Source organism: Triticum dicoccoides, chromosome 1A (assembly GCF_002162155.2).
Source record: "Triticum dicoccoides isolate Atlit2015 ecotype Zavitan chromosome 1A, WEW_v2.0, whole genome shotgun sequence".
NCBI classification, from domain to species: Eukaryota; Viridiplantae; Streptophyta; class Magnoliopsida; order Poales; family Poaceae; genus Triticum; species Triticum dicoccoides.
The window spans coordinates 128,532,162-128,556,874 of NC_041380.1; positions in this window are offsets into that span (position 1 = coordinate 128,532,162).

Below are 24,713 nucleotides of genomic sequence, written 5' to 3' on the forward strand. Positions count from 1 at the left end.
TACAAGGCCACACGATTACAAAGCGAGGGTACACTGGGACTCGATACGACTCGGGTGACTTAGTCTACCTCGTTTACATCCAAGCGGGCGTGCCTTGAGGCTCCTCCACGGGTGTCATCGTCGGAATTAGCTGGAGTGGGTTGAGGGGCTGCAGGCTCGGGGTAGCGATGAGGACCATCTCGGGGATTGTTGGCCACAATCCCATTGGAGTGTGCTCCCAATATGCGATGAAGCACCTCTGGGGTTATCGCAGCACCTTGGCCGATGGCTGGGGCAGGCCTCAGGGACTCAATCGGGTGTCCAAACAGCACAACTGGGTTGTCGGCGTTGGGCTCGTTCTCTTCTCTCGCCGGGGCTCGACGAACCAGCTCTCCACGAGGTGCGATTAGATCAATAGTGATTTGATCGCACAGTTCCTCTAGTGCACTTACATAGCGCACTAGGTGCAACAATGCAGGATCTGTCTTGTGATCTCCGTTGGCAACTTGGGGTGGTCTACCATACCCTTCACGTCTGGGGTAGTAGTGGAATGAGCGACAGTTAACTCTGGACGACAAGTGCCGGAGATGAACTATAGCTTCTCGAGCAGCTAGTTGGATGGCTTGAGGCTCAAAGGAAGTTGTCCTTCCGGTGAACCTGTAGGGGCGCTCGGGCTCTAGACCCCTACCGTAGATGTGTACAGTGGCCCAGAATTGACGGTTCTCACCGCTCATGGGTCCTTGGTACACAACATATTCTGGGGGCTCTTCTAACGCATAGGCACGACGGGTGAGGTTTGCGAGTATGGTCACAAAGCCTCCAAGGTTGGTTGCCGTGGTCTCATTGTGCACGACAGGGCCAGGCATTGTAGCTTGGTTTGGGGTAGAGGCTGTGATGTGCTGTGTTGGGGCTAGCGTGCCCCTCTTTATAGGAAAAGGGGACGGAGTCTTCCTTCGCACGTTTGCGAGAAAGGACTATTTAGGATTCGATCACTGTCGCATGAGCGACAGGTTAGGTTGATAGGTTGGGCACCGACTGCCAAAAGGTGTTGGGTTACTGTCTGGCTATCTTGCACGAGAAGCTTGGCTGGGGTTTGGTTATGGTTTGGTGGGTTGGTTTGCCTAAGTTTATAGACCCGGCTAAGATAGGATTAGCCAATGGTCAGCCTGGCTCTGATACCAAGTCTGTCACGACCGGTTTTCCGGGCTCACATTTCCAGAAAATGGCCGTTGTACTCACCAGCCCTAGGATTACTGTTAGCTGATGAGGCACCAACTTGATACAGAAATTCCAAGCAAAAATACAAAATATGTAGTACAAGACCATTCTGGCCTGTGAGTCCAACAATTGGATTTCTAGTGGTTGATGGCGGAAGCGGTTTGTGAGTCGTTAGTGTCTATGGGACTCCATTTCCCACAGGAACAGCTGACCAGGTCAACTCCTATCTTCGCGAGGCTGCTATCACCGTTGGTTAGATTCCGGGGCTGTCATCGCCACGCTCCTTTCCAAGCAGGCAATCTGGCCAAGACAATAGCCAGGGACAAGCCAGTGAGTACTTTGAATGTACTCACAAACATTAAGAACGCAGGTATAATATAATTGATAATCATGCACTGAAAAATTCCATGATCACATCGTCAGTCATAAATAAAACATCTTTTATGCATGCAAGCAGGTTATTTTCATGCAACATGAATAAGCAGTAATAGAGTGGGAATAAAATGCCGCAGTCGGGCATCTGAGCGACACCACAAAAAGGGCTTTAAAAGAAATGCCACAGTCGGGCGTCTGAGCGACACCACATAAAGGGCTTTAAAAGAAATGCCACAGTCGGGCGTCTGAGCGACACCACATAAAGGGCTTATAAGAGAAATGCCATAGTCGGGTGTCTGAGCGACACCACATAAAGGGCTTATAAGAGAAATGCCACAGTCGGGCGTCTGGGCGACACCACATAAAGGGATTTTTTTAAAAAGAAATGCCACAGTCGGGCGTCTGAGCGACACCACATAAAGGGCTTATAAGAGAAATGCCACAGTCGGGCGTCTGAGCGACACCACATAAAGGGCTTTAAAAGAAATGCCACAGTCGGGCGTCTGGGCGACACCACATAAAGGGCTTTAAAATAAATAATCACAATGAATATCCAGGAGGTAGAACCGTCCCAGGGATACTCGATAATACAGATAATGCAACGGGTTAGTCCATCACAAAATAATAATCATGGTCCTCACAAGTAACTAGTCGGTATCCAAGTTTGGTTTAACAATTTCTCCTCCGAAGACCGACACTAAGACCAACACTTGACCCATCCCAGACTGTAATCCTTAACCATGGACACGGCTATTCGAATAGGTTTAATCTCTGCAGAGGGTGTACTCTTTACCCACGAGTAACGGATTCCTTTAGTCCATCGGGACTAATTCCGTCTATGGCCTTTTAGTTGAAAACACGCCTAACTTGCACACACCAGCTTAACTCATCGGTGTCTGGAATCACCCACGACACTTGTTAAGCAAAACTCTAAGTGGGGAGGCTACAACCTCGCGTAGCATGGGATCAAATTTATATCGCGCGCTCTAAGGGGTGGCCTTCCCTCTCGGTCCCAACCGGAAACACCCATGCCCCCGGACCAGGTGGCCTGCCTACCGGCTACAACCGGTATCTTCCACCATGGCCTCTCTGTACGGTGTGTGCTTGAAAGGGGTTGACGACTTACTGAACCGTACCCTACCTACGGCAGGGACAAGTGGGAGTGCAAAAAAAGTATGGGGGTTACTGGAACAAGACTCGATCTACGGTCGACTCAGGAGGTTTATAAATTCCCTGCATGACATGTATAACAAATATATATCAACCAACAAAATCATCACTCAATATACCTTACCATGCCATACCGGACATAACCGTCACGACGGGGACCGGCAACAAGCTCACTCCTACCCAAGGCAGAGGCTTTCCCGGATTCCTTTCCGGCATGCATGCAAGGCACATGAGGATGATTACCATCACAAGTATATTTATTTCCAACAGCAAGGAAATCACTAATATGCCTTCATGCAAATGATCATATCACATGAAATAACAAGTTCTCCGATATAAGGTGGTGTTATAAACGTATCACCTAGCACACCAAAAATATTATTCCGGGGTTCAGAATGCTTGCCTTCATGGTGTGGAAGGGCAGGGTGCACTCCAAATCTTTTGAAAGCTTTCTTCTCTTCCAAAATCCTATTTTCAAAAATATGCAAATAACACATATTTCAAAAACAGTACAAAAAAAGTTGTTTCGAAAATTTTCAAATAAATCTTAAAATAAACTAGACAAAATTTGAGAGATGTAGGAAAAAGAATCAATTCATTTGGAGTTATATTCAAAGAGTTATAGATAGTCAAAGTTCTGGTCAAATCTGTTATTTAAAATTAAAACAGAAAAAGAAAAAAGTTTCGAATATATGTACACGTCGAAAGCGTATTTTGGTTATACGCTTCCACTTACTCCAGCATGGACGGCGCACGAGTCACTGACAGTGGGCCCGCCTGGCCCACTGGTCAGGTTTGACTGGTCGACCTCCCTCCTCTTCCTCTGCCCCGAGAGGAGGCGGTACATCCGACGATCGTCGCCGGCGAACGGTGGTTCTTCGCGGGCATCTGAATGCAGGGATGGATCCGCCACTCCTAGGCGGTCCTCCCAGTGGTTGTAGGGTCGTCGGGGGTGGAGGGAATCGCCGGCGGCGAGCTTCGCGGCGGCCGGTGGCTTCGGGAGTTTTGGGCGTTTGAACTACGGTGGCTCTCGGTCGGGTTTGAGTAGCTGGGCGGCTCCGGAAGTCAAAGTGGAGTCATTTGGTGGCGTTGGACGGACGGGAGGGGCTCTGGTTGCGGTGAATGGAGCTGGGACGCGGCGGCGGCTGAACCGGCCAGAGTTGGGGAAGACGGCTTTCCCCCGACGATTGCTGGCTGTGGGGGTGCCATGGGGGTGGCCTGAGGTCGCCTGAGTGCTCGGACGAGCTCGAGGGGCCTCCTTTTATAGCGCGACGAGGTCGGTTCCGCGGTGGTGGATAAGGCTGCCGGCGACCGACGTTCTGTAGCTTGCAGGGCAACATGGTGGGGCTGGGGATGGCGGCAGGAGCTAGCAGACGAGCGGGCACTGCTCCAGGGGCGAGCTGACGAGCGGGAGAGGCTTGGCGGCGCCGACATGAGCAGGGGCTGTCGGGCGGCCGTGGCGGCTAGCTCCTGGCCTGCCGGGGACGTGGCGAGGGCTCTTGGCGTGTTGTGGTGAGAAGGGAGCGAGTGGCGTTGCTCTGCAGAGCGGGCAAGGCCAGGGGCACGACGCGTCGGCTCGGCACGGCACGTGCAAAACGCGTGCTTTGCTCACGCCCAGAGCATGCACGAAACGTGCTCGACGAAATGCCATGGCATGCTGGGGTTTCCAAACCGCAAGAGGGTTAGCAGGGTGGGGCTATAGGCTAGGGAAACACCATTGGACAGGCTGGTTTGGTCAGGGGATCAAGTTCACAATGTAAACTTGAATCCATGCCAAATCTGGCTATGCACACAGGGTGTTTGTCAAAATGCCAAGGGCATCTAGGCAATACTTGGGGTGGCCAAAATCTCCAGATCAAGGTCTCCTTAGATGCAAGAGAGAGTGGTGAGGTCATTTGGACAAAAGGAGAAACTTGCTAGTGCAAGTTTTGCTAAACTTCAATTCTGGACAGGAGATAGATGGCATCATTTCATGAACTAAAAATGATCCAATAAGTGCATGCTCCTGGACTTAGGGGTTTGGTAGGGAGGACTATAAGCAGGAGAAAGCACAAGGTCATTGGAGCAAAAATAAATAGGGTTGCAGTAGAAATCACAAGGCTGGACCAGAATGGAAAAGAGGTTGATTCACTCAAAATTTTCAAAGAACAGCACTAGGTTTTTGCATAATGTTGAATCATATGCTACTACCAACATCCCATAATTTTTGTGGAGGCCAGAAAGAAATATTTAAATGGGTTGTAGTGCAAAATTGCACTCTGGACCAGAGAAGGAAAATTGATGCAGAGCTCAAAATATTACATGAATAAAAGATATTTTTGTATAAAAGTGATTTAAAAACATCACATGACATCTCCAAATTTTGGTTGGAATTTTAAGTGAATTAATCAAATGGTTGTAGTTCAATTATGGCCATATAACCTTGGAAAACCATTTTTCAAGAAAATAAAGATCAAGCAATTTAATTAGGTAATTAGTTATACTGATAAAAGAAAAGTTTTTCTTGAGAGGTTAAACAAGTCCAATAACATATTTGAAAGGTTTTCCCTTTAGGGAACAACTCAATGATAATAAGAAAGGAAATGTTCCAAAAAAATTAAAAAGGGAGTCCAAAAAAATCAAAGTTTTAATTCCTGGCAAAAAATTTAATTTAATAAAACAAGGCCAAAATTTTGGGGTGTCACAGACAATCATAAAATGGTCTTTACCGGTATACGTAGAGGTGATCTTTAAACTGTTGATTTCACTAAAAAGGCTCGACCTAGAACTTGCTTAATTTCTAAATCTTCTAAAGGCTGGTTGTGGCATAGAAGGCTAGGTCATGTGGGCATGCGAAATCTTGATAAGCTTATTAAAGGTGATCATATCCTTGGAGTAAAAGATGTCATATTTGACAAGGATAGACTTTGTAGTGCTTGTTAGGCAGGAAAACAAGTTGGAGGGAGTCACCCCGTGAAGAACATCATGACCATGAGAAGACCGCTCGAGCTACTTCACATGGATCTCTTTGGTCCCAATGCCTACAAGAGTCTCAGTGGTAACTCATTTGGTCTAGTCATTGTCGGTGATTTTTCAAGATTTACGTGGGTGTTCTTCCTTGATGATAAATCGCAGGTCCAAAAGATCTTCAAAAACTTCGCTAGGAAGGCCCAAAATCAATTTGAAGTGAAGATCAAGAAGGTTCGAAGCGACAACGGAGCAGAGTTCAAGAATGCAAATGTGGGTACTTTTCTTGACGAAGAAGGGATCTCACACGAGTTCTCGGTTACGTACATGCCTCAACAAAATGGAGTTGTTGAGAGGAAGAACCGGACTCTTATTGAGATGGCCAGAACGATGCTTGATGAGTACAAGACTCCAAAGCACTTTTGGGCGGAAGCGGTTGAGACAGCCTGTCATGCAACGAATCGCTTGTATCTTCACAAGCTACTGGGCAAGACGGCATACGAGCTCCTCACCAGTAACAAACCCCAAGTTGGATACTTTCGAGTATTCGGCTCAAAGTGCTACATTCTTGATAAGCATCGTCGTTCTAAATTTGCTCCTAAATCTCATGAAGGTTTCCTACTTGGTTATGGCTCAAACTCTCACACTTACCATGTCTACAATAATTTCACCCGAAAGGTTGAAGAGACGGTAGATGTGAAGTTTGATGAATCTAACAGCTCACAAGTAGAGCAATTGCCAATTGATGTAGGAGATAAAGACCCTTCGGAAGTAATCCAAGACTTGTCTATTGGCAAGATTCATCCAACGGAGGTGAAGGAGAGTACCTCGTCCGTCCAAGTGGAAGCTTCCACCTCACGACAAGGTGAACCAAGAGTTGATACGGAAGCATCCACAAGTGGGACACACCAAGACGAAGAAAACGAGGAAGTGCACCAAGATGAACATCAACAACCTCCTTCTCCACTACGACAAGAGAACGGCAACATCAACAATGAAGAAGGCCAAGAAGAAGAACAAGATGAAGAGGATGTTCCACCCCGAGCCAAGAAAAAGCTCCCACGAGTTCGAGCAAGAGTCGCCAAAGACCACCCCGTCGAGCAAATCTACAATGATATCCAAACCGGGAGAATCACTCGCCCTAAAACTTGTTTGGCTAACTTTTGTGAACATTATTCATTCATCTCTAGCATTGAACCTATGAAAGTTGAAGAAGCATTGGAAGATCTAGATTGGATAAATGCCATGCATGAAGAGCTACACAACTTTGAGAGAAATCAAGTGTGGACATTGGTTGAGAAGCCCGACAACAACCACAACATCATCGGTACCAAATGGGTGTTTCGCAACAAGCAAGATGAAGAAGGACAAGTTGTTCGCAACAAAGCACGTCTAGTCGCCCAAGGCTACACTCAAGTCGAAGGTATGGACTATGGTGAGACATATGCCCTCGTTGCTAGCCTTGAGTCCATTCGCATCTTACTTGCTTATGATAATCACCATGATATCACCTTGTACCAAATGGACATTAAAAGTGCTTTTTTAAATGGTGAAATTGAGGAGGAGGTTTATGTTAAGCAACCTCCCGGCTTTGTCAATCCTAAGAAACCTAATCATGTTTACAAACTTCACAAAGCTCTTTATGGTCTTAAACAAGCTCCTAGAGTGTGGTATAAATGCTTGACCAAGTTCCTTATTGAAAAAGGCTTTGAAATTGGAAAAATAGATTCTACTTTGTTTACTAAAAGGGTTACTGGAGAACTATTTGTGTGCCAAATTTATGTTGATGATATTATATTTGGTTCAACTAACCCTCATTTTAGTGAGAAGTTTGGAAAGCTAATGTCGGAGAAGTTTTGAGATGTCTATGATGAGTGAACTCAAATTCTTTCTTGGTTTGCAAATCAAACAAACTAGGGAAGGTACCTTTGTCTCTCAAACAAAGTACACCAAGGACTTATTCAAGAAGTTCAATATGCAAGAATGCAAAGGTATGACTACACCCATGCCTACTAGTGGACATCTTGATTTGACCAAAGATGGTGAACCGGTTGATCAAAAGGTTTACCGCTCCAAGATTGGCTCATTGTTATATCTATGTGCCTCTCATCCCGATATTATGCTAAGTGTGTGCGTGTGTGCACGATATCAAGCGGCCCCTAAAGAGTGTCATCTTAAGGCTGTAAAAAGGATAGTGAGATACTTAATTCACACACCAAATTTTGGCATTTGGTATCCTAAGAGGTCTTCTTTCAATCTTGTTGGTTACTCCGATTTGAACTATGCCGGAGACAAGATTGATAGAAAGTCCACTTCGGGTACTTCTCAATTTCTTGGTAGATCTCTTGTGTCTTGGTCTTCCAAGAAACAAGGCTCGGTATCCTTATCCACCGCCGAAGCAGAATACATTGTCGCTGGTTCATGTTGTGCTCAATTACTTTGGATGACCCAAACTCTTAAAGATTATGGGATATATGTGAAACATGTTCCATTGCTTTGTGACAATGAAAGTGCTATCAAGATTGCTCACAATCCCATAAAACATTCTCGAACTAAGCATACTGAAGTTCGTCGTCATTTCATTCGAGATCATGTTGCCAAAGGGGACATTGATCTTAAGCATGTTCGCACCGATAAGCAATTGACGGATATATTCACCAAACTGCTTGATGATAAAGTCTTTTTCCGTTTGAGAGGTGAATTGAACATCATTGATGCTTCAAACTTGGAGTAGAAACTCCATTTGGATACATGCAAGGCATGAGCCCTTGACTAATCCTTGATATTTCTTTCATGTTGCTATTTATATGTCTTGGACATATTTGCACCCTTGCATGCTATCTAACCCTTGTAGGTACTTGGATGAATCTAAATCAATGAGATTGCAACCCACTCACATCATGAGCAATTTCTACATCACCAAGTCTCTACACAATGGTGGTTGAAGTCAAGGAAGCATGAAACCCTTCAAACATATCCTTTGACAAATTCTACATTAAGTTTTATGATTGTCATCTTGGATATACAAGTGCTCTTCCTTGCAAAGCTTGTCGGCGTTCTGGGAACGGGGGTCCCCAGACTTGCCTGCCTGTGGCCTGCGGCGTGGCTCAAGTGGGGGCCCAGCACAGCCCATCTTCATCAGCTCAAGCTCAAGACCCTCGCGAGGGGCCAAGCCTCGCGGGGCTGACGACAGGAAGCTGCCTCAAAGGCAGCCAGATCAGGCAGGCTCGCGAGGAGGCGGAGAGATCAAGGTAGGGGTACCTCGCGAGGAGCCCGTGACGCGAGCCATGACGATCGAGACCAGGCGGGCGCTGGCCGGCGCAGTGTCCTTGTTTCCCCTTTGGTGCAAAGGGGGCAAGCACAGGCCAAGGCATCGGGCAAAGGTTGCCATTCCGTTGCAACGAGACCAAGACCAGCAGAGCGGCAGGACGGAGGTCACCGTGGAGCCCAAGACGGCGTCATCACCAGTACTTTTGGCAGCCAAAGACCACCTTTGGTCAGGATAACTTGTACTAGATGTTCCCCTTCAAAATGGCCAATTGTTGGCGCCCTTCCTGCTCATTATTTGGGGAGAGGCCCAGGGCCTCTATAAATAGAGCTAGCCACCACAGGGTAGAGAGAGATCGATCGAGAGATCTGGAGAGGGATCGACACACCTAGACATCGAGAGATCTGATAGAGCCCTAGCAGAGAGAGAGAGAGGTGACTGAACTCACCTAAGCAGTTCATCCCACCAGCTCAAGAACACCTCTCGCGAGGCTATTCTTCCCTTGTATTGTTCATCATCAGCCCCTGAGGCAATCCGCCACACCACACACTGGAGTAGGGTATTACACCACAATGGTGGCTCGAACCAGTATAAACCTCGTGTCCCTTGTGTCGTTCATTGTTTCCAGCTTAGATCACGCGAGGAGATTGGATGTAGATCGGTAGGGGAGAGATCTCCGTGCGCACCCCAGTGTTCGAACCTCAAGGGTCTGCCAGAACCCGAAATCCAACATTTGGCGCGCCAGGTAAAGGTGCGCCGGAATCTTTCTTCCGCTGTTCGCATGTGATCTTCCGTCGTGTCCATGGCTGACGCTCGTCGGGCACGCGCCGAGCGCTGGGCTGCTCTCGCCACCCGCGTCGCCCAGATAGTGCCCGTCGATGGACGCCCTCGTTGTTCCCCGTTGCCTGCCGCCAACGCCGCCACCGGCCTGGTGGGGAATGAGCAGCAGGCCTCGTCCCAGCATCCTTCGGTACGGCGGGAGGGCCGCACCGCCACACCGTCGCTAACTCCAGCCGCTTCGTCGTCCCACGCCCGTCGCGCCCCCACGGACGCGCATGCCGCGCTGCTCCTGGCAAGAGAGCTCTTGCACTACCGCCCCGTCGATGACCTCTACGAGGACTGGCTCGCCTGCATCACCGAGCTCGTCAGCGCCGCAGGGGGCTCCCCCTTGCCACCCCTCTCACTGCCTCGCCCTCTGTTCCGTGCAGGAGGCGAGGATCAGGAGGTGCCTCCACAACCTCCTCCCCAAGAAGGCGCCCTGGATCCAAGGCACGCAGCCCCAGGGTGAGACCCTCCGCGTTCGGTGCTAGCACAGCAAGAAAGGAGCTGCCAAGAGATCCCTCGTCCCTAAGAAGGTGCTCGCGCGCTCCTAGCGCCGGCGCGCCAAGATCGCGTCCCTGCACCTCCACGCCAAGACCCCGCGCTGCTCCAAGCGGCAGCGTGCGGTAATCCCCAGGAACAAGCCCAGCACCAGCAAAGGGTGCCGGTGGCCACAGCAGGCTGCCGCGCTCTCACCCCGAGCTGCGCGGTGTCGCATGGCCAGGCAAGTTCAAGCCTGACCTGCCCCCTCGCTACGATGGCACGGCGGACCCCGCGGAGTTCCTACAGCTCTACGAGCTATGCATCGAAGCCGCCAACAGAGACGAAAGGGTCATGGCGAACTGGTTTCCCATGGCGCTCAAGGACGGGGCCCGCACCTGGCTCCTGAACCTGGCTCCTGGCACAATCTCCTCCTGGGACGAGAAGCGCACTCGCTTCTTCGCCAACTTCCAGGGCACTCGTGACCGGCCCCCGGCCGTGAGCGATCTGCGCCGCATCAAGCAGCAGCAAGGGGAGACCCTGCAGAAATACATCCAGCGCTTCAACAACGCTCGCCTCAAGATCCCCAAGGTGACTGAAGAAGCCATCATCTCGGCCTTCTCCGATGGCATACGCGACATTAAGATGAAGGAGGAGCTAGCAATCCATGAAGACCTGTGCACATCCCTGGAGCTGTTCAACTTGGAAACCAAGTGCGCCAGGGCTGAGGAAGGGCGCCTTTCCCTCCTCGAACTCCCGGCTGCCGACCCAGAAGAGAAGAAGCCCAAGGCCAAGGATGCGAAGCGCAAGGGGGCTGTCGTGCTTGCAGCGGAACCGGACACCAAGCAAGGCAGGGATCAGCCTGAGTCATCCAAGGGTAGCCGGTACTGCGTGTACCACGACCTCCACACCCACAACACCAATGAATGTCAAGAGCTCAGGGCCGTGAGAGATGGACGTGTCGGCCGACGCCCCGAGTGCAACGATAGGGGCTATGGCCGAGGAGGAGGAAGAGGTGGCGGACGATGGGAAGACCATGGCCCTCGCCAAGGGTGGCATGACCGACCTCGCGAGGATCGCTAGTAGGACCAGCCTCGCGAGGGAGGCTGGAGAGATCAGCCTCGTGAGGATCGCCCGCACGGCAACGCAGGCCTTCCTCCTCTGCCGCCACCGCCAAGGAGGAACGAAGACCAACATCAAGACGAGGGAGCTGGGGGCTTCCAGGAGCCGCACACAATCGCTTGCATCTTGGGTGGCGCGCAGGCCCCAGCCTCACAGCACATCTTCAAGCAGTTTGCTCGCGAGGTGAATGCAGTCCTCCCCAAGCTTGAGGCCACGCGGCCTCTCAGGTGGTCTGCGTGCGCTATCACATTCAGCTCAGCGGTCAGCTCAAGTGCACAGCAACGGCCGGAGTCCTCCCGATGCTTTGCTCCCTAGTCATCAGCAACGTGCAGGTCACTAGGACCCTCATTGATGGTGGAGCAGGACTCAACGTCCTGTCAGTCGAGACATTCGACAATCTCCAAGTGTCGTACGATCAGCTTCAGCCGACCAAGCCCTTCTCAGGAGTCACTGATGGTTCCACTGTTCCAATAGGGCAGGTTCGCCTTCCAGTCACCTTCGGGCAGCACAACAACTACCGCACCGAGCCCATCGACTTCGCCGTCGCCCACATCCGTCTGCCATACAACGCCATCCTCGGGTACCCAGCCCAGGCCAAGTTCATGGCAGTGACTCACCATGGATACAATGTCCTCAAGATGCCAGGAAGTGGTGGAGTCATCACCGTACCCTGTGAAGAAAGGGACGCAGTGTGTTCACTCGAGCGCGCGTTCCAAGCCGCAGCAATCGAAGACCCGAACACAGGAACCGAAGACTTCCCGAGGCGACCCTTAAGAAGAAGAAGGTTTCTCCTAGCCCAAGCCATAAGGAGACAGGCGCCTCCGGAGGTGTTGCGTCAGGATCTGCGCCCAATTAGGGAGCGCCACCCTCTCTTGCATAGGAAGGCGTGCCCGGCGCCCTCCTCAGGCAGGGCTCGGGGGCTCTTTCTTGGAGAGCCACCGACTTTGACAAGGTCGCGAGGGAGGCGCTCGGGCACCACTTGGAGGGGTGCTTCCAGGCACGTTTCCCTCAGGAAGGTAAAAGGCAAGGAAGACCAAGCCGCGTCTCAGGGGCGCCTCTGGCCTTCGCGCGTGGGGCATTGCGAGGGTCCACCTCACAGCTACGTTCACATGCCTTTCGGCTTGCCGAACACGGTCGCCGCTCATCAGCGCCTGCTGAGGAGCATTCTGGAGGCCCATGAGGTCGGGCATCGTGCGGTCCTAGCGGAGATGGAGATGGCCCTCGGAAACCCACCTATGCCCCCAGAGCCTCCCGAGGCTCCTGGGCCTGGGGGCTCGTGAGGATCGACGTCTTCATCGCGCATCGCCCGCTCCTTCAACATCACTCCATCTTCAATGGCACCAGGTGACATCTTTCTAAGTTCCATTTTTAGCTGGGAGCGCCCACAGGGCCGCATCATTCCCAGGTCGCGTGGGTCCGTCCCTGCGGCATGTATCCATTTTGGTTATGCCCTTTACTTACCTTGTTGGGGGCGCCCCTCGGGTTGCATCATCCCCGAGCTGCTCGGGCCTGCCCAGCGGCGTTTGCTTCACCGCGTCTACTTAAAATGAATTTGCTCTTTCGCGCTTAATTGTCACCTACTGCTTATTGCGGACTTATCCGCTTTCATGCAAAGCACTTGCACGTTAAAAAGGGGGGTACCTGAGCATCGCGACTCATTGGCTCCTACTGGCTCTCCAGCCCTCACCCCTGGCCTTGACCCACGGCATCGCGACCTGTCATACCAGCGGCGGCTGAGCTAGCTCGAGGGCCGGGACCTGAGGACGTAGAGCATTTGCATTCTAACCACCCTGCAGGAACACACCATTGATAAAGGCCCAGAGCAGGCGCAACCCGCCTCGAGGTAGGGCCTCGTGAGTCCCGCGCTGGCTCACAAGTGCCCAGATACACCTCTCCTAGCCCTACCGTGCCGGCCACGTGTCAGGGCGGGGCTGTACACGCTCCGGGGGCTCCTCCCGGAGGGGAGCCCCCTCCCATGTACCAGTGGAAGCACCATGCCCCGTGCTGGATGACGGCACTGCCGAGGAGCGGCTATGCCCATACAAATACGGAAGCGCTATGCTCCGCGCTGGTGATAAACAACTGAGGGCGGCCTACGGCCGTACCAACCTCAGGGAGCCCGGAGCTCAGTGTCCGGCACCATCGCAACGCCTCCCCTCGGGAGCGCCAGGCGAGGGGGCTGGACACGGGGAATACGCCCGGGCCTCGCCCGAGCGCACGCCACCCAGTCAGGTCCCTCGGACCTGGTCGTCACGCGCCCCTCCCCGAGTGGAGCCAAGGTATGGAACCCCATTTGAACGTCAAGGGGGACTCCTGAGCATCGCGACTCAGGAGCCTAACTTGCCCCGTAGCCCCTCACTCCTTAGTCCTGTCCTGGTTTCCGGTCGGGGCTAACGCTGGGTGAGGTATGCGCGGGGCCGGGCCCTGCCGAAGCAAAACGACTAATCCACTCCTCGTTCCCCCCTTTCCTACTTGTTGCTTGTGCATCAAGGGGGACTCCTGAGCATCGCGACTCAGGAGCCTAACTTGCCACGTAGCCCCTCGCTCCTTAGTCCCATCCTGGTTTCCGGTCGGGGCTAACGTTGGGTGAGGTATGCGCGGGGTCGGGCCCTGCCGATGTAGAGCGCGAGTAAGTAGGGGAGAAAATGCAAATTCCAGGAAATTCAAAGCAAATATTACAAGCCATAGATCGTTTCACGACGCCAAACAACAAGTTTAAACGCCTCCGCGAGGCATGGTGCATGTTGCAGGAATAAAAACAGGACAGATGCCGCGAAGGGATCACTCTCTAGTGGCGCTGCCTCCTGTGGTGGAGTCACGTTGGACGACTCCGCCTCCCGGGGCCGCGGAGCTGGCGGCATCGCGCCCGGGCAAGACGCTGAAGGCGTGGAACCTCCCTAGCAAAGCTTCGGCTTGGCCTTTCACGGCCTCAGCGGCAGCGGCGGCAAGGTCGCCGCTCACGGGTTCCAGTAGGCTGTCGAAGTCGACGTCGTGGTCGCGTAGGTAGACGTGGCTGAGGACATGCGTCAGCATCGTAGAAGACAGGGCACGCGCCTCGGCCTCGGCCGTGGGGCCAAGGCCGTCTACGGCATCTTCAAGCGAACGAACCAGGAAGGGAAGCAGCTTGGCGGGGCCGTCCTCCGCACCGGCCAACAGCTCCTCCAAGCCGCTCTCGTAAAGCGTCTTTAGCACGACACGAGCCTTCTCCTCCATCTTCGCGAAGGCCACCCGATCCTCCGCCAGGACCTTCGCCTTGGCGTCTAGCTCAGTCCTCTCCGCCTTCAGCGACCGCTCTAGCATCTCCAATTTGCCGTGGTGGTCATCAAGCTTGGCGTCCCGGTCCTTGATGGCAGCCTCCCGAGCCTCCATCTCCTTCTCTTTCTCCTGGCGGCCGTGGACCTCCATGGCGAGCTCATCGCGCAGGCCTTGCAGCTCGGTCTCCAGCGCCTCGTAGTGAGCCTTGGCAGCTGCAGCATCACCCAGGGCAGCATTGTGAGCGGCCTTGGCTTGGTTGGCGGCCTGCTTCTCCCCATCGGAGGCCGCCACGGCCTGGCTCAACGCTGTTCGTACGGAGGCAGCGGAACGGGCCCAACCAGAAGCTAGCTCCAAGCGCCCGGCCGCTAGGCGAGGGTCCGCGCTCAGAAGATCCTCCCGCAGCTGGCTCAGTTCGCTGGCGACCTGGTCCAAGACAGCGGCAGAGGGAACAGAAGAAGCGGGAATCGGCGAAGCGGGCGAAGAGGACTGTCGGTGTCAAAACCGGCGGATCTCGGGTAGGGGGTCCCGAACTGTGCGTCTAGGCCTGATGGTAACAGGAGGTAAGGGACACGAAGTTTTACCCAGGTTCGGGCCCTCTCGATGGAGGTAAAACCCTACGTCCTGCTTGATTAATATTGATGATATGGGTAGTACAAGAGTAGATCTACCACGAGATCAGAGAGGCTAAACCCTAGAAGCTAGCCTATGGTATGATTGTATGTTGTCCTACGGACTAAAACCCTCCGGTTTATATAGACACCGGAAAGGGCTAGGGTTACACAAGGTCGGTTAAAAAGGAGGAGATATCCATATCCGTACAGCCTAGCTTGCCTTCCACGCCAAGTAGAGTCCCATCCGGACACGAGACGAAGTCTTCAATCTTGTATCTTCATAGTCTAACAGTCCGGCCAATGGATATAGTCCGGCTGTCCGGAGACCCCCTAATCCAGGTTTATATAGACACACCCCTAGCCGCGTAAATGAGCTGCCCTATTTAAGGGGACGAGGATTTAGATCCAATCCACACCTTCTGCCCTCCGCGAGTGTTCATCAGAGCGCATCGGACAAAGGTCCATTCCACCATGGCCAGCCGTCGCAACTCCTCCCCTCGCCCTTCCAGCCCTAAGCCTGGATATTGGGAGAGATGTTCCATCCCGCATAGTGACGCTCCCTAATCCCTCTGAAGGAGAGCGGGTGTGCCTCGTCCCTTACTTAATAAGGGGGCTCGGATTTCCAATCCATCCATTTCTCCGGGGGCTGCTGGAGTTCTACGGCCTCCAGCTACATCATCTCACGCCTGCCTCAGTATTGCATATCGCGGGCTTTGTAGCCCTCTGCGAGCTGTTCTTGGGTGTTGAGGCTCATTTCGGACTGTGGAAGGAGCTATTCTGCCTCGTGCCCCGTTCCAAGAAGGGGTCAATGTATCAAGTGGGCAGAGCCAAAGTGTGGCGCATCGCCGGGACCGGATATCTCTCCGGAACCCCAAAGAAGGCGTCCGAAGACTGGCCCTCGGAATGGTTTTATATAGAAGACGTCCGGCTGCCAGATCCTGTCCGGATCGGCCTCCCTGAATTCAACAGTGCTCCTTTAAAGAAGCGCCTAAGCTGGCGCCCGCGGAGCCCGCGGAGCCCTCAGAGGGAAAGTGACAGGGACATTATTTACCTAATGGGCCGAGTAAGATTGTTAGCCCATTCCGGACTAACCATGATCGGGGTCATGGCCGAATGCATTATGCGGGGGGTGCAGCTGCTTCAGTATAGAAGCCACCCCCTGTGGGACTTCAACGGGGAGGACGACGCCACCCGCTACGGCCGTAAGGGGCCGGATTCAGCTGCCGCTCTACTAAAGATCTTGTCCACTTTGTATAAGGGAGAAGAGGAGGAATTTCTCCGTGTCAACCCGCAGGGTGGATTCTCTATGCACAATCCCCCAAGCTGGGTAAGTGGTCGCATTTACTTGCCCATCCGTTTTGTATTTCCATTGTTAAATATTTAGTCTGACGATTTCAACGCAGGAACTATGTCGGGCTATTAAGGAGATAAACAGCCCTCCTCCACAACCCGAGGACCCAGGACGGTCCCTCGACCCGGCCTCTCAAGAGGATCCGGACATATCTGTGGAGCTGATTGATGGAGTGTTCCATCAATTGAGCAAGGACAACGTCTTGGTGGCCATCATGGCCGATTACCCAGGGCTAATCCTCACCCCCCAGGTAACTGAGATCGAAGTCCCAGTACCCCGAATATGTATCCGCCCGCTCGTGTTTTTTGTTCCCTGATTGCAACCGAACTTTGCAGGGGAGGTATTTAAGGCGGAAGGCCAGACCTACGGCGACAAGCCAACGAGGGGTCGTAGGGCCCCGCGGGCGGAAAAGAAGTGCAGTCCAGACCGAGGCGTCAGCGCAAAGGTATGGCGCGCCCCCTTATCCCAGGTGTTATACCTTAGAGGCATATTGACACTCGCGCTCTTTTCAGGACAAAGAGACCTCGCCAGTCTACATCCGGAGAGGCTGCCAATCGCGCCTCCACCAGTCAGGCTCCAAAGCCTGGTCAGGAGGTGGAGGCGAATGCAAGGCGCGCGCCAGACGCTCCTCTGACAGAGGATGTGGAAGGGTTGTCTGCCACCAACTCTAAGGTGGAGAGTGCCATGAACCACAGGCGTGGCCGGACAGTTCTTCGCGACGCTTGTTTCTCCCAAGGGGCGTTAGATGCCTTCAACTCGGGAGATGCGTATCTCCGGCCACTCAAAATGGTCTAGCCAGAGCCACGGAGCAGTATGTAAAAGACATACGGGTACGAAAATTCTGGTAATTATATGTATATACCAGTAGCCCCCGAGACTTGAAACAGTTAGAATAACTGATTTAAGGATCATTTGTGTTGCAGGTTCTTACGGAAAAGAATTCCCTACTGTCCAAGGAGCTGGAAGAGTGCAAAGCCCAATTTGAGGCCGCACTAGCCGCGGCAGGGGAGCCTAAGGAGACCCCCTCTGGTAATATACACTTCGAACGATAAGTATTTTGCGAAGCACGGCTTTGGTGCGAATCTGACAAATGAAATTGCAGATGGCGCCGGATTGAATCCGGAAAGGCAACACCTCCTACGCCAGCTAAAGGCTAGTAAGAGGGTGCTGATAAAGGTGGTGGGGGAGAAGAACGATCTCCAAGATGCCAACACCAAGCTGGGCGTCGAGCTGAAAGATGTTCGTGCCCAGCTATCAGACTCCGTGAAGGAGAATCAGTGGCTTTGGCACGACATATTTAGTAAGTGCTTGAACGAACCTTTTGAAAGAAAGTTCGCGGGGAAGTCAACTAACAGAGCAATGTCTGTAGGTGTGCTAACAGGTTGTCCTGCAGAGGAGATGCCCGGTTCTACGGGTGACCTTCTTCCCGAGCTCTCGCAACTGCTCGATCGAGTTCGTCAGGCGATGCGAGGCGTCGCCCAGGCCCTGTGGCCATCCGTCTCCATGCCCGAAGGTCTTGGAGAGCTTGCGGAGAAGCTAAAGGGAGCACGGCGGCGCTTCCGATTGTGGAAGATATTAGCCTGCCGTCAAGGCGCTAGGGAGGCATGGGCCATGGTGAAGACGCGGTACGCAAAGGCTGACCCCAACCACATGGCCGAGGTCGGTCCTGTAGGGCCTGATGGGAAGGAGATCCCTGTAAGCTTAGTATACGGCCAAGTAGAGTTGGCAACAAAGTATTCCCAGCAGGACTGTAAATTAGACAGCATGTTAGACGGTATTGAAGAGGAATACAACCAGTCAAAATGACTATGTAATTTAATTGACATTTATAATGCCTTCTAGCTGGATTGTAGATCATTTGTCATGGCCGACCTTTTCGCTTCAGCCTCGGGACCTCACGGTCCGGAGTGTGTCCGAATTCCCATGCGGTTATATAGGAACCGGGGAATGCATGGAGACCAGGCGTAGGGGTCATTAGGGCGTTAACAGACAAGTGCCCGACTAGTTATGTTATATTACATGGTTAGTAAGAAACATCTTCCAGGGAGAATAGTTCCGTTAGGGGTTCCTTTCCCTGGGAGGCATGCCCTAAGGTGCATGTCCATGCTGCGAAAAGAAATGCGGGAAAAACATCTGGGGCGTATAGATAAAAATAAAAAAAAAGATCATCTTTAGTTCACCGACCGAATATTCCCTTAAGAACGCTAGCTTTCGGCTTCACCCAGTCTGAGGTACACGTCCGGCTGACCCGGCAGTAACAATCGCAGAGGTGCTCCCTTTACCACCTAGCCGAACAATCAGGAAAGTAGGGGTAAGCACAGGAGCCAGGAAACCTAGCTTGGCCAAAACTTAAGTCATATCGATGCATATAATGGTGAATAAAAGGTACATGCAGAAGTGTGACACATGTGTTGGGCATGAAGCCCGTATGAATAAGCTTCTGTTTAAAGAAGCCCCCAGGTTTAATGAGCACAGATAGCGCGTCACTTTATGAGCCTTTAGAGGCTATAAGAGAGAGAGAGAAGAAGAAGAGAAATGTAAGACAGAAAATATATAAAAAATGGACAGAGGAAGGAGACGAACAGAGAGTCCGGCGCTAGGCATAGAATCTTCGGAGACGGGCTACGTTCCATGGGTTTGGCTCGAGTTGGTTATCTGATGCATCCCGCAGGCAGTACGCTCCAGCAGTCAAGACTTGGTCAATTATGAAGGGACCTTACCACTTGGGCTTGAGTTTGTCCTTTTTGTTATCCGGTAGTCGTAGAACTAATTCACCAACGTTGTAATTTTTGGCCCGTACTTATCTGCTTTGGTATCTTCGAGCCTGCTGTTGATAGAATGCGGAACGGGCCTTTGCCACGTCACGCTCCTCCTTCAATGCGTCCAAGCTGTCCTGCCAATCGAGCTCGGCTTCTCTTTCTTCGTACATGCGCACTCGAGGTGAGTCATGAATTATGTCGCAAGGCAAAATTGCCTCTGCGCCGTACACCATAAAGAATGGTGTGTATCCCATGGTGCGATTTGGCATGGTCCACAGCCCCCAGAGTACGGAGTCGAGCTCCTCTACCCAGTGCGTGTTAGATTCCTTGAGGAACCGCACTAATCTGGGTTTGATGCTGCTCATGATAAGACCATTTGCACGTTCGACCTGGCCGTTAGTTTGTGGGTGATAGACGGAAGCATAATCGAGCTTGATGCCCATGTTTTTGCACCATAGTTTTACCTCGTCGGCCATGAAGTTCGTGCCGTTATCAGTGATGATGCTGTGGGGGACACCGTAACGGTGTACAACCCCGGATATAAAGTCTATCACCGGTCCGGATTCGGCCGTCTTAACAGGCTTGGCTTCTATCCATTTGGTGAACTTATCCACCATGACTAGTAAGTATTTTTGCTTGTGGGTTCCGCCTTTAAGGGGTCCAACCATGTCAAGCCCCCAGACCGTGAAGGGCCAAGTAATGGGGATAGTTTGGAGGGCGGTGGGTGGCATATGGCTTTGGTTTGCAAAGAGCTGGCAACCGGTGCATCATTGGACTAAGTCCTGAGCGTCTGCCCGGGCCGTCGGCCAATAAAAGCCTGTACGGAAGGCCTTGCTTACAAGGGACCGGGCTGCAGCGTGATGACTGCCGAGTCCGTCGTGAATTTCAGCCAGGAGGCTCCGCCCCTCCTCTTCAGAGATGCACCTTTGAAGGACTCCGGTAGTGCTTTTCTTATAAAGCTCTCCCTCGTGGACTCTGTAGGCTTTGGATCGCCGCACTATGCAGCGTGCCTCATTTTGGTCCTTGGGGAGTTCCTGCCTAGTAAGGTAGGCGAGGAATGGTTCTGTCCACGGGGCGATGACGGCCATTATTACGTGGGTTGAAGGTGTTATTTCATTGGCAGAGCCTCCAATTGTTTCAGAATGTTTGGTGTCGGGCAGTGCGGTTGGGTCCGGGCTGTTATTGTTCGGCTCCCCTTCCCATACTACGGATGGCTTGAACAGCCTCTCCAAGAAGATGTTGGGGGGACTACATCGCGTTTTGTGCCGATGCGTGCCAGGACATCTGCCGCCTGATTATTTTCCCGGGCTATATGGTGAAATTCAAGCCCCTCGAACCGAGCTGACATTTTTAGGACGGTGTTGCGGTAAGCTGCCATTTTTGGATCCTTGGCATCGAAGTCCATTTATTTGGGATATTGCAAGGTTCGAGTCCCCGCGCACCTCTAGGCGTTGGATGCCCATGGATACTGCCATGCGGAGACCATGTAACAGGGCCTCATATTCGGCTGCATTGTTGGAGTCCATGTACATAATCTGTAGTACATATTGAACTGTGTCTCCTGTGGGGGACGTCAAAACAACGCCATCCCCCAGTCCGGCCAACATCTTGGAGCCGTCGAAATGCATGATCCAATTTGAATATGTGCCGTACTCTTTGGGAGTTCGGCCTCCGTCCATTCTGCGACGAAGTCGGCCAAGACTTGCGACTTGATGGCTCGTCGTGGCTTATAAGTTATGTCGAACGGGAGGAGCTCAATGGCCCATTTTGCAATCTGGCCCGTTGTGTCACGGTTGTTTTTAATATCGTTAAGTGGTACTTCCGAGGCTACTGTTATTGAACACTCTTGAAAATAGTGTCGTAGCTTCCGGGATGCCATGAATACCGCGTACGCAATCTTTTGATAATGCGGGTACCGTGGTTTGCAGGGAGTCAGGACGGTGGACACATAATAGACCGGCTTTTGAAGAGGGAATTTGTGTCCGTCCGCTTCTCGTTCGACAACGAGCACTGCGCTTATAACCTGATGTGTTGCTGCAATGTATAATAGCATTGGTTCGCCAATGTTTGGCATGGCCAGGACTGGGTTTGTTGCCAGTATGGCTTTTATTTCGTCGAGTCCGGTCGTGGCTGCATCCGTCCATTTGAAGTGTTCAGTGCGCCGAAGGAGGCGGTAAAGGGGTAGGGCCTTTTCTCCCAAGCGGGAGATAAAGCGGCTTAGAGCCGCCACGCATCCGGTTAACTTTTGTATTTGTTTGAGGTCCTTTGGGATATCCAGTTGCGACAAAGCTCGGATCTTGGCTGGATTTGCTTCAATTCCTCTACCGGATACAACGAAGCCCAAGAGCTTTCCGGCTGGAACACCGAAGACGCATTTTTCTGGGTTGAGCTTGATGTCCTATGTTCGGAGGTTATCAAATGTGAGCCTCAAGTCATCTACTAGAGATTCAACATGTCTTGTTTTGACGACCACATCATCTACGTATGCCTCCACTGTTTTGCCGATCTGGCTTGCCAGACATGTCTGAATCATGCGCTGATATGTTGCGCCAGCGTTTTTGAGCCTGAAGGTCATCGTGTTGAAGCAGAATGGCCCGTATGGTGTGATAAATGCTGTTGCGGCTTGGTCTGGTTCCGCCATCTTGATTTGATGGTAGCCAGAATATGCGTCGAGGAAACACAATGAGTCGTGTCCTGCGGTAGCGTCGATAATTTGATCGATGCGGGGGAGGGGGAAGGGATCCTTTGGGCAAGCCTTGTTAAGGTCTTTAAAATCAACACACAGGCGCCAGGATTTTTCCTTCTTTGGTACCATCACCAGGTTTGCTAGCTAGTCCGGATGTTTTATATCTCTGATGAATCTGGCCTCCAACAGCTTTGCTAGCTCTTCTTCCATGGCCTATCTCTTAGGTTCGGAAAAACGCCGAAGAGCCTGTTTGACAGGTTTGAATCCTGTTTGGATATTTAAGCTGTGCTCGGCCAGCCTGCGTGGGATTCCTGGCATGTCTGAAGGGTGCCAGGCGAAAATGTCCCAGTTCTCTCATAGGAACTCTCGCAATGCGGCGTCAACATCAGGGTTTAATTGTGCCCCGATGGAAGCTTTTTTATTGGGGTCCGTTGGATGGACTTGGAATATGACTATTTCGTCTGCCGGTTTAAAGGAGGTGGACTTGGATCTTTTGTCGAGTACCACATCGTCCCTATTCACCGTAGAGCGCAGCGCAGTCAGTTCTTCAGCCGCTAGGGCTTCGGATAGTGCCTCGAGGGCCAGTGCGGCTGTCTTGTTTTCGGCGCGGAGTGCTATGTCCGGATCACTAGTGAGAGTGATGATCCCGTTAGGCCTGGGCATCTTGAGCTTCATGTACCCGTAATGGGGTATTGCTTGGAAGATTGTAAACGCTTCCCGCCCTAGCAGAGCGTGATAACAACTGCTGAATGGAGCCACCTGGAACATGACCTCTTCGGTCCTGTAATTATCCGCGTGCCGAACACCACATCTAGTGTGATTTTTCCTGTACAGCGCGCTTCCCGACTAGGGATTATTCCTCTAAAGGTTGTGCTGCTTCGCTCGATGCGGTTCCGGTCTATTTCCATTTTTTGAAGGGTCTCCTCATAAATGAGGTTCAATCCGCTACCGCCGTCCATGAGTACCTTGGTAAGACGAAAGCCGTCCACTATTGAACCGAGGACCAATGCGGCTGGTGCTCGGGCTGTTCGGAATTTAGGTTCATCACTGGCGTTGAAGGTAATTGTCGTGTCACTCCATGGGTTTATTGTTGCTACTTGGTAGACTTCGGCAAGGCTGCGGAGTGTCCTTTTTCGCATATTATTTGATGCGACAATCTCCAAGACTGTTAATACCGTATTGGTGTCTCTGGGGTGGCTTTCTATGGCCTTCGGAATTAGGAGATTTTCGCCAATCTTGGCCACCTACCAGAGTATCCAACATGCTCTGAGGCTGTGAGTTGGTGTGGCGTCCTCTGTACTGTGAATTTTACAGGGTCCATTAAGCCATCCTTCCAGTACGGTTCCATGCCCTGTAGAGGGTTTTTGCTTTTTAGTGCTTGACCCAGGTGACTGGTGATGATGCACCCTTTTATTTTGGACTGGGTTTGTATTCAGGGCCGGATTGTCCCAAAATTTTATTTCGGTTTTCCAGGCGCTTTCCATCGCACAGTACTTTCGTACAATGGACGCTAAGTCAGCAAAGCGTGTAATATCACGGTGACTTATGGCGTTGAGTATTCCCTTGTCCGTGCAATTATCGCAGAAGGTTGAGATTGCGTCTTCCTCATGGTAGTCCCTTAGCCTATTGTTAATTCATCGGGTTCTTGCCTGATTTTGGATAGATTGCTTATGTTGGGGTGGGTGGGTGGAATTAAATCCGAAGCCTCACCCCATCTAAGGCTCAGAGGCCGAGGAATTTCCGAACTCGAAAATTTGGATTCCTGGATGTTGTCTAATGAATCCAGCCCGTCGCCTGATTCTAAGTTCAGGTCTTGAGTGATATCCTCCCCTCCGCGGGTATCCGGCTTGGAGGGATCGGGAATCCGGACATAGCGAGTCCTTAAGATAGATGAAGGGTCGCCGCACTATCCCTCTACCACGGCAACATGATGGGTGACTTGGGGAGAGTTAATCTCTCTCAGATCGGTTTTAGGCCCGATCTGGTCGTAATCCGTAGCGACTCCCAGGGCGGCGAAGCGATCCAAGAGCTCATTTATGGAGGAAAGCTCCATTGGATCTAACTGCTCGACAAGTTCCGAGCTGACATGAAGATTGTTTTCGATGGCTTGAGAGGTCATCGTCGGCGCAGAAGCCGAACAAGCGGTCATAAGAAAACCACCTAGCCGGAGGGTTTGGCTGACAGCCAAAGCTCCCTTAGCAACGGTGCCGCCTTTAAAGACGGGGCAAGGCATCCTTCCTGATGGCGATGACACAGAGGAACTCTCAATGAAAGCACCAATGTCGGTGTCAAAATCGGCGGATCTCGGGTAGGGGGTCCCGAACTGTGCGTCTAGGCCGGATGGTAACAGGAGGCAAGGGACACGAAGTATTACCCAGGTTCGGGCCCTCTCGATGGAGGTAAAACCCTACGTCCTGCTTGATTAATATTGATGATATGGGTAGTACAAGAGTAGATCTACCACGAGATCGAGGAGGCTAAACCCTAGAAGCTAGCCTATGGTATGATTGTTGATGTGTATGTTGTCCTACGGACTAAAACCCTCCGGTTTATATAGACACCGGGTAGGGTTAGGGTTACATAGAGTCGGTTACAATGGTAGGAGATCTACATATCTGTATCGCCAAGCTTGCCTTCCGCGCCAAGGAAAGTCCCTTCCGGACACGGGACGGAG